General features: G+C 38.6%; 1 long non-coding RNA gene across 1 annotated transcript; it reads right to left on the bottom strand.

Annotated features, from left to right (window-relative positions):
- Positions 1 to 8,618: 8,618 nt before the first annotated feature.
- Positions 8,619 to 10,471, bottom strand: LOC139893572 (uncharacterized). The gene is made up of 3 exons (XR_011774610.1): positions 10,337 to 10,471; positions 9,192 to 9,258; positions 8,619 to 8,718 (listed from the first exon to the last, which is right to left on the bottom strand). It is a non-coding gene; the product is annotated as an uncharacterized lncRNA (long non-coding RNA).
- Positions 10,472 to 13,851: the final 3,380 nt, after the last annotated feature.

Raw genomic sequence — 13,851 nt, 5'->3', positions numbered from 1 at the left:
ATCGACCAGTGGCCAAGTCTTACTTCCCGACGAAGTAAAAATCTGTGAAAGTGAGTTATAGTCCCACTTTTAAAATCTAATATTTTTGGGATGAGAATACATGCAGGTTTTATAAATGATTTATAAAATATACACAAGTACGTGAAACTACATTCTATGGTTGAATTATCGAAATCGAATATGCCCTTTTTATTAAGTTTGGTAATCTAAGAATTAGGGAACAGACACCCTAATTGACGCGAATCCTAAAGATAGATCTATTGGGCCTAACAAACCCCATCCAAAGTACCGGATGCTTTAGTACTTTGAAATTTATATCATATCCGAAGGGTGTCCCGGAATGATGGGTATATTCTTAAATATGGATCTTGTTAATGTCGGTTACCAGGTGTTCACCATATGAATGATTTTTATCTCTATGTATGGGATGTATATTGAAATATGAAATCTTGTGGTCTATTGTTACGATTTGATATATATAGGTTAAACCTATAACTCACCAACATTTTTGTTGACGTTTAAAGCATGTTTATTCTCAGGTGAATATTAAGAGCTTCCGCTGTTGCATACTAAAATAAGGACAAGATTTGGAGTCCATGTTTGTATGATATTATGTAAAAACTGCATTCAAGAAACATATGTCGATGTAATATATTTCTATTGTAAACCATTATGTAATGGTCGTGTGTAAACAGTATATTTTAGATTATCATTATTTGATAATCTACGTAATGCTTTTGAAACCTTTATTGATAAAATAAAGGTTATGGTTGTTTTAAAAATGAATGCAGTCTTTGAAAAACGTCTCATATAGAGGTCAAAACCTCGCAACGAAATCAATTAATATGGAACGTTTATAATCAATATGAACGGGACATTTCAGTTGGTATCCGAGCGTTGGTCTTAGAGAACCAGAAAATTTGCATTAGTGTGTCTTATCGAGTTTGTTAGGATGCATTAGTGAGTCTGGACTTTGACCGTGTTTTCTTTAAAAATGATTGCTTAACATTTTTGTTGGAAACTATTTATTTTTAACATGTGAATATTATGTGATATATTAATCTCTTAACGTGTTTGATATTATGTGATAGATGTCTACCTCTAGAACAAGTCCCATTAACTCACCTAATAATAATGAAGAGTCAAATGTAAATTGGAATGATTCGTGGACTGATTCACAAGTTCCCTTAGAAAAACCGGAAGAAGAGTCGGAACCGGAAGAAGAATCGGAACCAGAAGAAGAATCGGAACCGAAAGAATAATCGGAACCGGTGGGGGAAATAATAAAACGGTTAAGTAGAAGAAAATCCTCAACCAACCGACCAAAGTTAATTATGGTCAATGGTGTTTCCGCCAAGGAAGCAAAGTATTGGGAGGATTACCAATTCTCTGATGAACCGGATCCCGACAAGGATTCCGATGATGTTATAGAAATTACCCCAACACAATTTAATAAGGCAAAAGAGAACAATAAGGGAAAGGGCATAAAAATAGAGAAATTTGATTCCAAACACGATGAACTTTATATGTATCATCAACACCCGTATTTCTTAAGTTGTGACAATAACCCGGGAACCTCTAAACCACCAGGTTTTTCTAAACCAATGTGGAAAACGACGGCTCGTATTAGGGGAACATCATATATCCCTAGAAACTTGGCAAAACGAACCAAAACCGAAGAAGAAAAAACGAGCGAGTCGGAATAAGATAGTTGTATTCGTGTGGTGTAATATATGTAATATAGTGTGCTTATGCTTTATGATATATGTAAAAATTGCTTGTATTAATAAGTATTTTTTTTTTATGAATCTAACTCTTGTCTATTTATAGTATAAAAACACAAAATGGATAGACAACCCAATATTTTAAGAGACCTATCCGGAGACATGATTGATGAAATCTTGTCTAGAGTCGGTTAGAATTCCTCGACATAACTATTTAAGGCGAGATCAGTTTGTAAGACATTCGAAGAACGTTCCAAGAATGCCTTGATTTATAAAAGGCTTTCATTCGAAAGATGGGGGATATCACATTGGGAAATCCATAAGTTACAATGTGTTTACTTTGACGCATATATTGCGGGGAACCCAAATGCTATTTTACGAAACGGGTTAAGAAATTATTTTGACTCAATATATCCGAATATAGGACTTCGTGATTTAGAAAAAGCGGCTAACATGCAACATAAAGAAGCATGTTATGCTTACGGGTTAGTAATGTTGAACATCGGGCTACAACTATTAAACAAAACGTTCCCATAAGTGACAGAGTCGGTAATTGGGGTAAGAAATGAGGTTTTTAGGTTATTACGAGACTGTTGGTCATTACGTAACCTTCATCCTTTTGACGACGTTACAACACATTGTCTTACTATCGGTCACAACGGTTATGTTCCACAAAACCAAGGATGGGAAGTGGTATTAGTAAAACCAGAATGCATGACTTGTTTCTGGACGTATGAATTACGTGTCTTTATTGCCTTTGCTGAACGCCTTATTTATTAACTAGAATTATCTTCGCAACTACTTTGTATCAAAGTTTTATGTGCTATATTTCATGCTATATGTAAAAAAAGCGGTATTGTAAGTTTGCAAGTTATTGTATAAAGGTTTGAATATGATTTTTTTTTTTTTGATTAGTTTTTCATACAGAATTGTAGTAGTTGAAATGGTATGTTAGCTACTAAGTATGAACTTAACGGGTAGGTACTACCCGAATTAAAGAGTATAAAATGCTAATATGAAGAAAGAGCTTTTATAAATAAGTTCATATTACGCTACGAAATACTATTGACTACTCTTGATATTCTATATGATTAACTCGTTTCATTTGACTATTTTGAAGGAAATGGCACCGACTACTCGACACACCTTGAATATGAGCGAAGAGGAATTTCGTGCCTTTCTTGCTTCAAACATAGCCGCAGTACAGGTTGCGCTACATACCAACAATAACTCCGAATCTAGCAATGCAGCTAACGGCGCAAGAAATCGTGTAGGATGCACCTACAAAGAATTCACTGCCTGCAAACCTTTGAAATTTGATGGAACCGAAGGACCGATCAGATTGAAACGGTGGACCGAGAAGGTCGAATCGCTGTTTTCCATAAGTAAGTGTACTGAAGAGGATAAAGTGAAGTACGCTACGCATACCTTCACAGGTACTGCGTTAACATGGTGGAATACCTATCTAGAGCAAGTGGGACAAGATGATGCTTACGCACTACCGTGGTCAGCATTCAAGCACTTGATGAACGAGAAGTACCGTCCTAGAACCGAGGTCAATAAGCTCAAGACAGAACTTAGAGGGTTACGAACCCAAAGATTTGATATTACCACATACGAAAGACGATTCACAGAATTGTGCCTATTGTGTCCGAGAGCGTTCGAAGATGAGGAAGAGAAGATCGACGCGTTTGTGAAAGGATTACCGGAAAGAATCCAAGAAGATATAAGTTCACACGAGCCCGCCTCCATACAACAGGCATGTAGAATGGCTCACAAACTAGTGAACCAGATTGAGGAAAGAATTAAATAACAGGCGGCTGAAGAGGCCAATGTGAAGCAAGTCAAAAGAAAGTGGGAGGAAAACGGTGATAAGAATCACCAATACAACAACAACAGCAATTACAACAATAATCGCAACAACTATCCTAACAATCGCAACTACAACAAACGGCCCAACAACAACAACAACAACAACAACAACAACAACAACAACAACAACAACAACAACAACAATCATCCCAACAACAATAACAACCGCAACAACAATAACAATCAGAAGCAGCTATGCCAAAGGTGTGAAAAGTATCACTCGGGGTTCTGCACCAAATTTTACAACAAGTGTAAAAGAAATGGTCATAGCGCGCGAATTGTGAGGTCTACGGACCAGGGGTTAACAGAACGAAAGGAACAAATAGTGTCGGAACGAGTAATGGCGGAGCAAGTAGTGTCGAAGCAAGTTATGCCAATGTAGTTTGTTATAAATGTGGAAAATTGGGCCACATTATTAGAAATTGCCCGAACCAGGAGAACACGAATGGACAAGGCCGTGGAAGAGTTTTCAATATTAATGCGGCAGAGGCATAGGAAGACCCGGAGCTTGTTACGGGTACGTTTCTTATTGACAATAAATCTGCTTACGTTTTATTTGATTCGGGTGCGGATAGAAGCTATATGAGTAGAGATTTTTGTGCTAAATTAAGTTGTCCATTGACGCCGTTAGATAGTAAATTTTTACTCGAATTAGCAAACGGTAAATTAATTTCAGCAGATTATATATGCCAGAATCGAGAAATTAAACTGGGTAGCGAAATATTTAAGATTGATTTGATACCCGTAGAGTTAGGGAGTTTTGATGTAATAGTTGGCATGGACTGGCTGAAGAAGGTGAAAGCAGAGATCGTATGTTATAAAAATGCAATTCGCATTGTACGAGAAGAAGGAGAACCCTTAATGGTGTACGGAGAAAAGGGCAACACGAAGCTACATCTTATTAGTAATTTGAAGGCACAAAAACTAATAAGAAAAGGTTGCTATGCTGTTCTAGCACACGTCGAGAAAGTACAAACTGAAGAAAAGAGCATCAATGATGTTTCCGTCGTAAAAGAATTTCCCGATGTATTTCTGAAAGAATTACCGGGACTACCTCCACATCGATCTGTTGAATTTCAAATAGATCTTGTACCAGGAGCTGCACCAATAGCTCGTGCTCCTTATAGACTCACACCCAGCGAGATGAAAGAACTGCAAATCCAACTGCAAGAACTATTAGAACGTGGTTTCATTCGACCAAGCACATCACCATGGGGAGCTCCTCTTTTGTTTGTCAAGAAAAAGGATGGTACATTTAGGTTGTGTATTGACTACAGAGAGTTGAACAAACTTACCATCAAAAACCGTTATCCACTGCCGAGAATTGACGACTTATTTGATCAACTAAAAGGCTCGTCGGTTTATTCCAAGATCGATTTACGTTCTGGATATCATCAAATGCGAGTAAAGGAGGATGATATTCCAAAAACTGCTTTTAGGACGCGTTATGGTCCTTACGAGTTTATGGTTATGCCGTTTGGATTGACTAACGCACCAGCTGTGTTCATGGACCTTATGAACCGAGTGTGTGGGCCATATCTTGACAAGTTTGTCATTGTTTTCATCGATGACATACTTATTTACTCAAAGAATGATCAAGAGCACGAAGAACATTTGAGAAAAGTGCTAGAAGTATTGAGGAAAGAAAAACTGTACGCTAAGTTTTCAAAGTGTGCATTTTGGTTGGAAGAAGTTCAATTCCTCGGTCACATAGTGAATAAAGAAGGTATCCAGGTGGAACCGGCAAAGATCGAAATCGTTGAAAAGTGGGAAACCCCAAAAAATCCGAAGCATATACGTCAATTTTTAGGATTGGCTGGTTACTACAGAAGATTCATTCAAGATTTCTCCAAAATAGCAAAACCCTTGACTGCATTAACGCATAAAGGGAAGAAATTTGAATGGAAGGATGAACAAGAGAAGGCGTTTCAATTATTGAAGAAAAAGCTAACTACGACACCTATATTGTCATTGCCTGAAGGGAATGATGATTTTGTGATTTATTGTGACGCATCAAAGCAAGGTCTCGGTTGTGTATTAATGCAACGGATGAAGGTGATTGCTTATGCGTCTAGACAAATGAAGATTCACGATCAAAATTATACGACGCATGATTTGGAATTTGGCGCGGTTGTTTTTGCATTAAAGACTTGGAGGCACTACTTATATGGGGTCAAAAGTATTATATATACCGACCACAAAAGTCTTCAACACATATTTAATCAGAAACAACTGAATATGAGGCAGCGTAGGTGGATTGAATTGTTGAATGATTACGACTTTGAGATTCGTTACCACCCGGGAAAGGAAAATGTGGTAGCCCACGCCTTGAGCAGAAAGGACAGAGAACCCATTCGAGTAAAATCTATGAATATAATGATTCACACTAACCTTACTACTCAAATAAAGGAGGCGCAACAAGGAGTTTCAGAAGAGGGAAATTTAAAGGATGAAATACCCAAAGGATCAGAGAAGCATCTTAATATTCGAGAAGACGGAATCCGGTATAGGGCTGAAAGAATTTGGGTACCAAAATTTGGAGATATGAGAGAAATGGTACTTAGAGAAGCTCATAAAACCAGATACTCAGTACATCCTGGAATGGGGAAGATGTACAAGGATCTTAAGAAACATTTTTGGTGGTCAGGTATGAAAGCCGATATTGCTAAATATGTAGGAGAATGTTTGATGTGTTCTAAGGTCAAAGCTGAACATCAGAAACCATCAGGTCTACTACAACAACCTAAAATCCCGGAATGGAAATGGAAAAACATTACCATGGATTTCATTACTAAATTGCGAAGGACTGCAAGTGGTTATGATACTATTTGGGTAATAGTTGATCGTCTCACCAAGTCAGCACACTTTCTGCCAATAAGAGAAGATGACAAGATGAAGAAGTTAGCACGACTGTATTTGAAGGAAGTCGTCTCCAGACATGGAATACCAATCTCTATTATCTCTGATAGGGATGGCAGATTTATTTCAAGATTCTGGCAGACATTACAGCAAGCATTAGGAACTCGTCTAGACATGAGTACTGCCTATCATCCACAAACTGATGGGCAGAGCGAAAGGATGATACAAACGCTTGAAGACAAGCTACGAGCATGTGTTATTGATTTCAAAAACAGTTGGGATCGACATCTACCGTTAGCAGAATTTTCCTACAACAACAGCTATCATTCAAGCATTGAGATGGCGCCGTTTGAAGCATTTTATGGTAGAAAGTGCAGGTCTCCGATTTGTTGGAGTGAAGTGGGGGATAGACAGATTACGGGTCCGGAGATAATACAAGAAACTACCGAGAAGATCATCCAAATTCAACAACGGTTGAAAACCGCCCAAAGTCGACAAAAGAGCTACGCCGACATTAAAAGAAAAGACATAGAATTTGAAATTGGAGAAATGGTCATGCTTAAGGTTGCACCTTGGAAAGGTGTTGTTCGATTTGGTAAACGGAGGAAATTAAATCCAAGGTATATTGGACCATTCAAGATTATTGATAGTGTCGGACCAGTAGCATACCGACTTGAGTTACCTCAACAACTTGCTAATGTACATAACACTTTCCACGTCTCGAATTTGAAGAAATATTTTGCTAAAGAAGATCTCACTATTCCGTTGGACGAAATCCAAATCAATGAAAAACTTCAATTCATTGAAGAACCCGTCAAAATAATGGATCGTGAGGTTAAGAGACTTAAACAAAACAAGATACCGATTGTTAAGGTTCGATGGAATGCTCGTAGAGGACCCGAGTTCACCTGGGAGTGTGAAGATCAGATGAAGAAGAAATACCCGCATCTATTTCCAGAAGATTCGTCAACACTTTCAACAGCTTAAAATTTCGAGACGAAATTTATTTAACGGGTAGGTACTGTAGTGACCCAAACTTTTCCATGTTTTTATATATTAAATGAAATTGATATTTACATGATTAAATGTTTCCAACATGTTAAGCAATCAAACTTGTTAAGACTTGATTAATTGAAATAGGTTTCATATAGACAATTGACCACCCAAGTTGACCGGCGATTCACGAACGTTAAAACTTGTAAAAACTATATGATGACATATATATGGATATATATATATAGTTAACATGATATTATGATAAGTAAACATATCATTAAGTATATTAACAATGAACTACATATGTAAAAACAAGACTACTAACATAATGATTTTGAAACGAGACATATATGTAACGATTATCGTTGTAACGACATTTAATTTATATATATCATATTAAGATATATTAATACATCATGATATCATGATAATGTAATAATTTAACTTCTCATTTCATTTAATAAACAATGGGTTAACAACATTTAACAAGATCGTTAACCTAAAGGTTTCAAAACAACACTTACATGTAACGACTAATGATGATTTAACGACTCAGTTAAAATGTATATACATCTAGTGTTTTAATATGTATTCATACACTTTTGAAAGACTTCAAGACACTTATCAAAATACTGCTACCTAACAAAAATGCTTACAATTACATCCTCATTCAGTTTCATCAACAATTCTACTCGTATGCACCCGTATTCGTACTCGTACAATACACAGCTTTTAGATGTATGTACTATTGGTATATACACTCCAATGATCAGCTCTTAGCAGCCCATTTGAGTCACCTAACACATGTGGGAACCAACATTTGGCAACTAGCATGAAATATCTCATAAAATTACAAAAATATGAGTAATCATTCATGACTTATTTACATGTAAACAAAATTACACATCCTTTATATCTAATCCATATACCAATGACCAAAAACACCTACAAACACTTTCATGTAGCGACCCCGACAAATCGTCAAATGACGGCGTCATCTACGTATGGTCCCATTACATGGTCGTAAGTCTTTATAACAAAATTTGACCGAAAAATATGTCGCATTCATTTCATAAATAAGGATGTTTCAAAGTTTACAAAAGTAGTTTCCATAACAAGTACATAACAATGTTTAAAGTTTGTATGAAACACGTGCGACACAATTAAAAGTAGTCAAAAAGACGCTCCACGTATGCAAGTATACTCGACATCCAATGCAAGTATCAAAAAGTATGAGCGGAAGCATGTATCACCTAAGTTCAAGGACCTGAGAAAACATAGAGAATCTGTCAACGAAAACGTTGGTGAAATCATAGGTTTAAATAAGTAAGTGAGTAAAAGTAAGTTGAACCACAAGATTTGCAACATCGATAAAGTCATAGTACATTCTAAAAGTTAATATTCACGAGCACTCAATTATCAAAGCTTAACATTCCGTCCGTTGAACCCCGTAATAATAGTGTTAGAACATACACTGTTTCCCGAAAATATATTTCACCCGTAGACGGTAGCGAACCGTCCGAAGTGAGGGTTTGTCAAACCCATATGGCCATATAACATAAGTTCTCGCTTACACCATCTGATGTAACTAATGATAATCGAATTGAGGATTTGTGTTCAAACTCGTAGGTAGAATGTTTGTTTTCCCTGTACTTGTGTTCACGTAGTTTAAAAGAACGTTTATGTTTTCTCATCCCAAAAGTAAGTTCAAAAAGAGTAAAAGTGGGACTATGATCTCACCTTGTATGCACGAGTAGTAAAGTACTTCAACAAGTAAACGTGTGCAAAGAACAATGCTAATCTTGACCTAAACAATAGGTTGTATCAATAACGGTAAACACGATAGGTCAAAGATGTTCAATTAGTCTTATGGCTCGTTACGACTCGATTATGTAGCATGTGAATCAAATTGTCACGTTTCATGCAAGATACAAGTATAAGAGCATGTTAGAACGATTGCACAACCATTTGGTTAAGTTTGATTAAAAGTCAACTTGGTCGGGTCAAAGTCAACGAAAAAGTCAACATGTTCGGGTCGGGTCCCGAACTATTTTTCTGAGGTTTTTAATCATATATGAGCATGTTAGAACAAGTTTCATGTGAATCGGAGGTCTAGAACGTGCCAAACATTTTTCACATTTGGGACAAGGAGGTTAGAACCTGGCCCCCTTATATGTCGCGCCGCGACAGGAAGGGGCCGCGCCGCGGCAAAGGCCGGGAGCTGGTGCCTGGCCAGTCCCAAATGTTCAAGTCTCAATCCAAAACCTTTTTGTGCATAAAACACAAACCGCTAACACTTAGGACTCGCACCTTATATCGTTGGAAAGCTCTTTTGACGTAGAATGCAACTAAACACAATTCATCAATCAAAAACCTCATTATAACAACCAAAACCGCCTCTAATGCTCAACATTAATCGCATACAAGTTCATAAATGCAATTCAATGATTCGGGCAATCAATTTACATGAATGATATGCCGTTTCGAAGGTAATCAAGCATACAATCCAACTAAACACTTACCAACCATAATCCTTGGCATTCAATGCATCAAAAGTCCATTTCAAGTTCATCAAACCCTAACCCAAAGTCACCAAAATCATAAATCAAGTTCATGAACTTTTATAAAGCAACCTACACATCAAATTGAAGCTAGTGATACTAGGAACACAATTAGAACATGAACTTTTAACATCTAACAACATATGATCATCCAAAATTCAAGAACAACACACCAAAATTCAAGTTCATGCTAGTTATACTAAAACAACGAGATCGAGCGTACAAATTACATACACGACATCACAATGAGCCATAGACACTAACTAACACCATTTCAAGTCAAAAACACGAATTTAGAGAAATCTAGAGTTTTAGAAATGTTACCCAAACGAGATGAAGTTGGTACCAAAATGAAGAGGATGAAGAGAGGATCACGAATATGTAATTTATTTTGTTGTAAGCCTCCTAGATTGAATTTAGATGATGATTGAATGAATTTGGAAATTGGGTGTGTGTTCTTGCTAGAGAGAAAGAGAGAGAGATGGAGATGATAATGAATGGGTGAAAGGGGTTTGACCCTTTGACCTAGTCAAGGGTTTGATCCCTTGTCAAGTTTAGTCCTTCAACTTTCGTTCGGGTGCGTGAATTACCTAAACGAGATAATTTAAACGCGTATCAACGGGAGATGTTATAAACATATAACGGAGTTTAAATTAGTATAACGTAAAAGTAAATGGAAAAAGGCGGGATGTTACATTACCTACTCCTTAAAAGAAATTTCGTCCCGAAATTTAAGTAGGCGTAGTAGTCGTTGTTTCTTCCTCGGACTCCTGCGTTTCCGGAATTGGGAATAAATGAGGGTATTTCTTTTGCATTTGATCTTGCCTTTCCCAAGTAAACTCGGGTCCTCTTTTGGCGTTCCAACGGACTTTAACAATCGGGATTCGGCTTTGTTTCAATGTCTTGACGGAGGTGTCCACAATTTCAACCGGTTCCTCCACAAAATGAAGCTTGTCATCAATAGTAAGTTCCTCGAGAGGGATGACGATATCGGGTTCGGCAAGACACTTTTTCAAGTTAGATACATGGAAGGTAGGATGAACGGAGTTCAATTGAGGCGGAAGATCTAAACGATAAGCAACGGTTCCAATACGCTCCAAGATTTCGAAAGGACCAATATACCGCGGATTTAGCTTTCCGCGTTTCCCAAAACGGATTACACCTTTCCAAGGTGCAACTTTTAACATTACTCGGTCACCGACTTGAAATTCAAGGTCGTTGCGTCTTTTGTCGGTGTAGCACTTTTGACGACTCCGGGCCGTCCGGAGCCTATCTCGGATTTGTACGATCTTCTCGGTGGTTTCGTGAATGAGTTCGGGTCCGGTGATTTGCACGTCGCCTACCTCGGCCCAACAAAGAGGTGAACGACATTTTCGGCCGTATAGCGCCTCAAAAGGTGCGGCTTTAATACTCGCGTGATAACTATTGTTGTAAGAGAACTCAGCGAGAGGTAAGTGCTTGTCCCAAGCTTTTCCAAAATCAACCACGCAAGCTCGTAACATGTCCTCCAAGATTTGAATTGTACGTTTGCTTTGTCCATCGGTTTGAGGATGATATGCGGTGCTCATGTCTAAACGCGTTCCCAATGCTTCTTGCAAGGTACGCCAAAATCTAGAAACAAAACGGCCATCTCGGTCGGAGATAATCGATAAAGGTACACCGTGTCGGGCTACGATTTCTTTAATGTAAAGTTGCGCAAGTTTCTCCATTTTGTCGGTCTCCTTCATGGCAAGAAAGTGTGCGGATTTGGTGAGACGGTCAACAATAACCCAAATGGTATCATAACCGCCCGTCGTTTTTGGTAGTTTGGTGATAAAATCCATCGTTATTCTTTCCCACTTCCATTGCGGGATCTCGGGTTGTTGAAGTAGTCCGGACGGTCTTTGGTGTTCGGCTTTGACTTTGGAACATGTCAAACACTTGGAAACATAAGTAGCTACGTCCCTTTTGATGTTCGGCCACCAATATAGTTGTTTAAGGTCGTGGTACATCTTATTGGCACCGGGGTGAATCGAGTATCGTGACTTATGGGCTTCGTCTAAAATAAGGCTTCGCAAGTCCCCATAACTAGGTACCCAAATTCTTCCGGCGAAATATCGGAATCCGGTCTTCCTAATTTCGAATCGAGAGACGAGAATGTTCAAGAGCTCGTGTGAAAGGTTTTCATCCTTGAGGGCCTCATCTTGGGCTACACGAATTTGACTATTGAGGTTGCTGTGAATGGTGATGTTTAAAGCTCGGACACGAAGAGGCACCGCTCTTTCTTTTCGACTTAAGGCATCGGCCACTACATTTGCCTTCCCGGGGTGGTAACGAAGCTCGCAATCGTAATCGTTCAAAGTTTCAATCCACCGTCGTTGTCTCATGTTTAGTTGCTTTTGATCGAAAATGTGTTGGAGACTTTTGTGGTCGGTAAAGATAGTACTCTTGGTTCCATAAAGATAGTGTCTCCACATTTTAAGTGCAAAGACAACGGCTCCGAGTTCGAGATCATGCATCGTGTAGTTTCGTTCATGAATTTTGAGTTGTCGGGAGGCATAAGCAATGACTTTCTTTCGTTGCATCAATACACACCCAAAACCATGTTTCGAGGCATCGCAATATACAACAAAATCATCATTGCCTTCGGGAAGTGACAAGATAGGAGCGGTGGTTAGCTTTGTCTTCAAGATTTGGAACGCGGATTCTTGCTCGGTCGCCCAAATGAATTTCTTTCCCTTGTGAGTTAATGCGGTTAGAGGACGTGCAACCAAAGAGAAGTTTTCGATGAATCTACGATAGTACCCGGCGAGACCCAAGAATTGACGAATGTGAGTAGGAGTAGCAGGAGTCTCCCATTTACTAATGGCTTCGATCTTCGTGGGATCGACTTTAATACCTTGATCACTTACAACATGACCAAGAAATTGAACTTCCTTTAACCAAAATTCACACTTGGAGAATTTGGCGTAGAGTTGTTCTTGTCTTAAAAGTTCAAGCACAAGTCGGAGGTGTTCCTCGTGTTCTTCCTCGCTTTTTGAATAGACTAAAATATCATCGATGAACACGATAACGAATTTGTCAAGATACGGTTTGCACACGCGGTTCATAAGATCCATGAACACCGCCGGTGCATTAGTGAGACCAAATGGCATTACAAGAAATTCATAACTACCATAACGAGTTCGGAAAGCGGTTTTGGAGACATCTTCCCCCTTAACCCTTAATTGATGATAACCCGAGCGGAGATCGATTTTTGAATATACGCAAGACCCTTGTAATTGATCAAAGAGGTCATCGATGCGAGGAAGAGGATATCGGTTCTTAACAGTCAATTTGTTTAGTTCACGATAATCAATGCACATTCGTAGGGATCCGTCTTTTTTTTTAACAAACAAAATCGGAGCGCCCCAAGGTGAATGGCTAGGTTGGATAAAGCCACGATCAAGTAGTTCTTGGATTTGACTTTGCAATTCTTGCATTTCGGATGGAGCGAGTCTATATGGTGCACGTGCTACGGGTGCGGCTCCCGGAATAAGATCGATTTGGAATTCTACCGGTCGATGAGGCGGAAGACCCGGTAATTCGTCGGGAAATACATCGGAAAAGTCACTAACAATTGGCACATCTTCGATACGCTTTTCGTCGGCCTCGACTTTCTTAACGTGAGCAAGAATTGCGAAACAACCCTTGCGAAGTAGCTTTCGAACTTTAAGGCACGAAACGAGATTGAGTCCGGTGCAATTTTTGTCGCCATAGACAATCAATGGTTCACCATTCTCGATAGGAATTCGGATTGCGTGAAGATCGCAAAGAATGTGAGATTTATTTTTGACCATCCAATTCATACCGATTATTAC

This window comes from Rutidosis leptorrhynchoides, chromosome 2, assembly GCF_046630445.1.
Source record: "Rutidosis leptorrhynchoides isolate AG116_Rl617_1_P2 chromosome 2, CSIRO_AGI_Rlap_v1, whole genome shotgun sequence".
Taxonomy (NCBI): domain Eukaryota; kingdom Viridiplantae; phylum Streptophyta; class Magnoliopsida; order Asterales; family Asteraceae; genus Rutidosis; species Rutidosis leptorrhynchoides.
This window is presented reverse-complemented; position numbering and strand designations above follow the sequence as displayed.